The following is a 7,006-nucleotide window of genomic DNA, read 5'->3' as shown; positions in this document are numbered from 1 at the left end:
ACGCCCAAAGGCACACAGGTGCCCCGACTCACATACCAACAGCCACACAACAACACGGAGGCCCTAACAAATCCATGGGATAAGATCTCACTTAGTTTTGCAGTGTAGATTCCCCTGTCCACAATGGACTACGGCTCCGCGACACAAACTTTGTTCCGGTGAGAAATCACCATGGAATATTTTACATAATGTTTATGCACAACGATTACAAGACAACAACCAACATATATATATTTATCGACTTCAATATCTCACAAATTATGTCAACAACCAATCTCTATTATAAAGCATCAGTTTGCAAATGCTTTGTTCGAACTCTAAAGTTCGTTGCACAATCAGAATAGCATAACCTAAAGTCTAACTATTATGGTGGCTGATGGTACAAAGCTACAAAAGAGAATCAAATGCAGGTACAATCTCAAGAAGAAAGCAATCCTTGAAGATGACATCTAGTCTATCTGTGCAGTAGCTCAGAAGATAATTGTGGCATGATCCTGAGCTGTCCTTTGGCATTTGAAGCAGTGTTCATTCAAGAAATGAGACTACTGCCAGCCTGAGAACCCACGTTGCATTCTGATGCTTTTGCTTAGCTACTTCGCCAGTTTTACTGGTTTGGCATTTAGATGTTTTGGTTTTACCAATTCTCTAAACCGTTTGTGCCCAGGATGATGGCACTGATGGCCATGATGTTGACCCAGGGCATGCGTAAGATGGGGCACGTGCCACGAAGAGCATGAGAACATGCCTAGGTCTGCCATGCACAACAGCTAGAACATCCAGGTCTACGTCACCAAGTAGAGGCCGGTAGAGGACAGCACCGCACCCACCTCCATCACTTGACCTAATGACCAGCGATCAAGCCTACGTAGGCGTACATGTTAGTTAACATCATGGTCATGAGCGTAGTTGTAGTTTATTGGCCAAATGGCTAATGATACAAGAAAGCAAAGCTATTTTTTAGCATAGCTCACCTTTATGTAGATAAAAATATAGAATATAAAGCTTCGAAAAAACAAGAGCAAAGTATATATCTCCCCTAGGTGATCATAAACTGTTGCAGGGTTAAATATACCGAACCTAACACAAAACTTTGTTCATGTTAGCTAGTTTAAATGTGGATAAATGACACATCTTATGTAGAAATACCTTTTAATACAAAAGATATGTAGAAACAATTTCATGTGTTCAAATATCTAATCACCTCAGGATGGTACAGAACTTGACAAACAAAATAAATGGAAAGTTAACTAAAACTGGGACACAGTACCTATAAAGCACCCTGCTTAGGGGAAGAAGAAAGAACAGTCGAGCTACATAAAATGCTTCTTTTGTTTCTTCAGCAGTATATGCATGAACATGGACATCTTTTAACGCCTGTTGGGGCAAATTTGCTTCAACATCAACTTCAGCAACTGATGGTGGAGTAAATATGGGAGCCAATATCTCATTGTCACGTCCAGGAAACCACACTCCTCTTGACTTCAAGCTCTATACATGGAAATGACAATGTTATACAGTGGTAATTTAAGGACCTCGGTAACTAAAGTATAAAAAAAATCTCTGGCTTGCTCTAGCCAGTAGTCACAACATACTCTGGCTTGCTCTATTGTACCACCAATTAACATACTCCGACTTGCTCTAGCTAGTAGTCACAGCATAATAAGCATGATGTTTGCATTGCATTAGCATTAGTGATAGTTTGATACTGACACTGCAACGCTTCCTCCAACATACCTGCGTTGTGGCTGTTGACTTGGACAAACTCGGACTCCCCCCAAGCTTGGCTACAATGGACTCGCCTTTCTCCCTAGCTTCTGAAGGCCATGCCTTTATTACATGTTCTTTCGATCCTCACAAAATTTCACCTATTTCCAAGAAATTAAGTGAAACAATAAATTTGGATTGTGATTAGCCCAACCGTCCACACTTGCCTCATACGTTGTTCACATCCGTATGTCACCACCGTTGCCTGACTCACAAATATTTAATAAAATGTTAGAGCATAACGATCACATAAAAATTAAATATTCAGGTTAGACACTCTACAACATCTAGGTATTAACTATAACAATGAATAGCTTAATATTTAATTGTTCGAGTGATAAAAAAGTAAGATACTAATATCCAGTGAGGTATTGTGTACACCGTACGACTGGAATCAGAACTATGAATAATTCTCGATTAATATAATCTTAGCAACAATTTCTTCTCTAGTTGACTAAACCAGATTTCGATGAAGGGCTTTAACAGATTCAAAAGGAGGTCCAAGCTACTTATTTGCTATTTATTTACAATTTAGGCTTTACTGTATGGGTACTAAGTCATTCAGTAAATTGGAACGATATTTTTAGAGAAGAAGCAAAAAATATAACTTAGGACTTCTTAGATTATCCCCTAAAAACAAAAGCTATTGTGAAGCACCAATGCTGATAGTTCTAATTGTACATCAAGAGCCTAAGTTTTTCATTAGTGAACGTAACTACATAAAAGTGGGAAAAGCAAGTGAAAACCACACAAAGAAGACACATCATTGTAGTTTTGGACTTATGGTTATTTGACTGATTTTGAAAGAAGGTAACTTACCTAGGCACTTTAATTCTTAGATGTTGTTGCCAACATCCCCCATCAGAAGAATTTGTGTCAATGGTGGTGGTTGAAACATTGTAGCTGAACTCCATAATGTCATGTGAAGGATCTGGCTCTTTGTCTATAGAAAGAGCAGGCAGGAAATAATCATCTTTGCAAAAACATGGTTTTCTCCATAAAGACCAAACACTTGCAAGACTGTCACATTCAAATCCTGAGTTTCGCAGGCAGCAACAGCAAAAGTCATAGGTGGATTATCCTTAGCTATTTCGCAAAAATAAAATAGCTTGTCAGCCTCGATAACACATCGTAAAAAGAATAAGTAATCCACAATAATGAACTCAAAGAAGAGACAATCAAAACTTGCTTGTGGTGTAGAAGCACTCCTGACACTCCATCTTCCGCACTGCCCATTTTAGAAGATCAAACTATGAGTACAAACAACCCCAAAAAAGTAATTGAACAAGTACAGGTTATATGTATTGATTTACTTACATGAAGGGTTCATTGTAGTGGCCTCCTGAATTACGGAAGTTAAAAATTAGTATGAAATATAGATACGAAATGACAAACATCGTTATGATATGCAAAAATCAGTGTGACAAAATATTATAGCGATGTTTGTCGTTTCGTATCTATGTTTTATACTAATTTTTAACCCTCGTGGCAATGCACATGTATATACCTATACATACTATATATACAGTACAATCATGCCTCTATAGTTTGCCGGTCACATGGAGTAGGGCTACTAAATGTTCAAACCCTTCTGCTTCACCACTGACTCCATCCTCCCCTTAATCACACAGGGCATCCTCCCCTTAATCAGACGGGGCAGTGCAAAGTCAGGTTGTCGTGTTCAGTGGAGATGCTCGAGAAGCCACAATTGGACCTTGCTATCTTGGCTCTCCTTCTGGCCTCTTCTACAAGCGGGTTCACATCACTGAAGGTCATCTTCCCATCTGCATTCCCTTTCTTCGGTACCAAAGTTCTTGCTTGTGAATGCAATTTAAACGTGTATGCCAGCAAAAACAGATGGTTACCAAACTGAACCTTCAAAGACTCAACAACCATTCTCTTACGCATGTTCTTACCCTCTGCTCAAGGACGAGGTTCCACGCTCTCCTGCTCAGCGCATAACGAATGAGGAACTGGATGATATCTGGCGGGAAGAAGGAGATGATATTGTACAACCAGATGTGTCGGCCCAACCTCATCCAATGCCCTTGATCATAGCAAATGCCTAGTTGGCGTATACGGTAATCAGAGTAGCAATCTGCAAGCATGACAAGCATGAGCAGCAAGACTGAGATACAGAAAGACGACAACATCGCGGTAAGGCATGAATCTGGATTGAGTTGAGACGACTCACCAGCTACGCCACCTAGAAGCAAACGCTAACAAGAACCCAGGACGCTCCACAAACAACCAACTGCGAGAGCATGTCATGAAGATAAGGTCCTGATTGATCACACTGACTTGAACGTACACCGCAGAGGCAAGCATCTAGAAATCTTGTTGGTCAGTTTTCTGAAGGCTTTGGACGTGGAACAACTACTATTGCTGCAAAACAACAACCATGACAAGGATAAATGAAAGCACCGAAGGATCTCCCAAAACATTGATGATGCTTAACACACTGCTGGTCCATACCGGGAAAAAGTCGGTCTTGTACGCATCCCAGAAGAAAATAACAGTCATCGTGGCCAAATAAGCACTAAGAACTACTCTAGTCGCAAAAATCTCACCTTCAGGTTGTGGAGATGGTTTCACTATGTCCTTAGAGACAGTCATAATGGTACCTATTCATGTACAGAGGTTGAAGTTGGTGCGTCAATATGAACAGAACAAATTAAAGACCAACTTACCATCATTGAGGATGGCAATGATCAGGACCATAAATGGTGGGAAGTCAAACTACCAAATCAACACAAGAATCATAAAACCAAGCTGCTACAACAAAGTATCTAGGGTCAGATATATCTAGGGGTTAAGGTAGAGCTTTATTTTCTAAAAATTAAGCAGAAGTACATACCATAAAACAGATGGTAATTGATACATCATAAATCAGCAAGCCAAATAAACTTTGAAAATATCGAATAGATAAATGGAATGCTCGAAGATTGAAAAAGGAATCGCGGAATTGACATACCATGTAATTCTTCATTCTTTGGAAAATTGCACGGCTCGTCAACACAACACCAATAATCACACTAAGGCTTGGTTCAGACAGGACAATGTCAGAAGCACTACAAGCCGCATCGGTGGAGTATGCTACTGTAATACCAATGTCAGCATTCTTCAGAGCCGGGGCATCATTCACTCCATCCCTAGTCATACCACATATATGTTTCTTGCTTGCAAGCGTTTCATGATCTCATACTTAAGTTCTATTGAGTGATTATAAAAAATGAATTAGACATACAAGTCAGGGTTCAAATACACGGATAGTTGTTAAGCCTATCAAACAGATATAATAAAAACATGTATTCTGCAAAAGTTCTACCTTGAAAGGCTTTGGCAAAACAATCAGCCTTAATCAATTCGTCAATTGGCTCAGAAGACATTGACTCAACATTATTCTGTTCGAGTAAAGCAGATGACGGATATACGCAGATACCATGACCGACAAATATGGAAAGGGAGCTGCATACCATGGCCGCAGATCTTGTCCACAGTGGGTACACCATACCGCGTGATCTCCCTCGTCCTTTGCTCCCCGACCAACATTCTTGTCTAGGAGCGGCGGCACTAAATGGCCACGGAAGGCCTCGGCGAGTTGGTCTGCGAGTGTGACAAAGTCGCAGAAGCAAGCGCACGGAATGGCGGCGTTGGTCGGGGTCGGCACGGCAGACGCTGGTGACGAGGTAGGAGACATAACTGGGCGCAGATCTAGGGATGAGCGAGGCGGCGGCAGGCTCGGCTTCTCTGGGTCTAAGACAACGAGGAGGGCGTACTCGGAGGATATGATGCATGCGGATCTCAGCGACGTGGAGGAGGGCGAGAAGGCGGAGCACGGGGAGGAGACGACGACGGTGGAGGGCAGCGCCGAGGCTAGGCGCGAGGTACAGGCTATCGCGAGCGGGGTAGCGCAGGCGAGATCTGCGGAGACGGGGGCATGGCGTTGCCCTCCTTATAGGTACTGTGTCCCAGTTTTAGTTAACTTTCCATTTATTTTGTTTGTCAAGTTTTGTACCATCCTGTGGTGATTAGATATTTGAACACATGAGATTGTTTCTACATATCTTTTGTATTAAAAGGTATTTCTACATAAGATGTGTCACTTATCCACATTTAAACTAGATAACATGAACAAAGTTTTGTGTTAGGTTCGGTATATTTAACCCTGCAACAGTTTATGATCACCTAGGGGTATTTTTCTCTACATAAAGGTGAGCTATGTTAAAAAATAGCTTTGCTTTCTTGTATCATTAGCCATTTGTCACACCCGGATTTTAGGGGTCAAAAACCCGGGCGCGAACATAAACACCAGGTGTGCTAGGACCAAGTCTCACACATATGATGCATAGTGGCACAGGATCGAATGTCACATCTTTACTATATAACAGGAGTTCTGTACAAAAATAATTAAATAATTACATCATATGAGGAAACGATCCAGCAACCCAAAGTTGACTGGGAGACGACGGCCTAGACCTCTCACGAACACATCGCAGCATCCTCCATGCGCCTCATCCTGCAGTACCTGTTCTTGACCTGTGGGGGATGTGAGACAGCAAGAGTGAGCTCACATACGTTCATCGCTCAACAAGTTGTGGGGAATAATGTGTATGAACTCGCCAAAGGTGGGAGCTCATGTGAAGTGTAAGGCTTACCAAAGAGGATGGCTGAAGCTGAGCATTGCTTTTAAAGTTGGTCAAAATTTTATTAGCCATTACTAAGTATAAGTAAATACCAACCCAATTAAATAGTATAACAGAAGTAACAACATCACCTGCGATGCAATGCATATGACAAATTGAATTTAAGTTCCATAGATTAATCATCAGAGAGTCCTGAGTTGCTCATGACCGTGAGCTCGGCTAGTATACCAGTTTTACACTCTGTAGAGGTGGTACCCTTTACCCACAAGTCATGTTACCCATCTGCCAAGGGATCGCGACTTCCCATACACCTCTACCGAGGAGGCGAGGCAGGGTAACACTACGAGGCCTTTACAAAGTTCCACTAGCTTCAGAAAACCCGCTACAGTTTATAGGAAGCTCCAATACAGGAATCCCTTGCAGGACCGCCATCGCAGCAAAATCCTCCCGAGGGCCTCCCTACACTGACCACTCCCCTACTGCCCTTGCCCCTTTCGGGTAAGGTAGTCCTCCACTAGCTTTCCTAATTAGTCAGCCAAGGGCGTCCCATTAAACCCTTGTGGTGGCACGTGGTTCTCAAGTTAAGCTCTATGTTC

At 41.9% G+C, this 7,006-nt stretch overlaps 1 long non-coding RNA gene across 3 annotated transcripts; it reads right to left on the bottom strand.

Moving 5' to 3' along the window:
* Positions 1 to 247: 247 nt before the first annotated feature.
* Positions 248 to 5,573, bottom strand: LOC103631695 (uncharacterized). 3 transcript variants are annotated; one of them, XR_002265451.3, is made up of 6 exons: positions 4,240 to 5,573; positions 3,959 to 4,149; positions 3,082 to 3,862; positions 2,584 to 2,992; positions 1,735 to 1,969; positions 248 to 1,488 (listed from the first exon to the last, which is right to left on the bottom strand). It is a non-coding gene; the product is annotated as an uncharacterized lncRNA (long non-coding RNA). The 3 variants fall into 3 exon arrangements; XR_002265452.3 differs by having other exon boundaries at positions 1,735 to 2,992; positions 3,082 to 3,581; positions 3,681 to 3,862; XR_002265450.3 differs by having other exon boundaries at positions 1,735 to 2,992.
* Between the last annotated feature and the right edge of the window lie 1,433 nt (positions 5,574 to 7,006).

The sequence above is a fragment of the Zea mays genome, chromosome 1 (assembly GCF_902167145.1).
Source record: "Zea mays cultivar B73 chromosome 1, Zm-B73-REFERENCE-NAM-5.0, whole genome shotgun sequence".
Lineage (NCBI taxonomy): Eukaryota > Viridiplantae > Streptophyta > Magnoliopsida > Poales > Poaceae > Zea > Zea mays.
The sequence above is the reverse complement of the archived record's forward strand: the minus strand, read 5'-3'. Positions and strand labels throughout refer to the sequence as shown.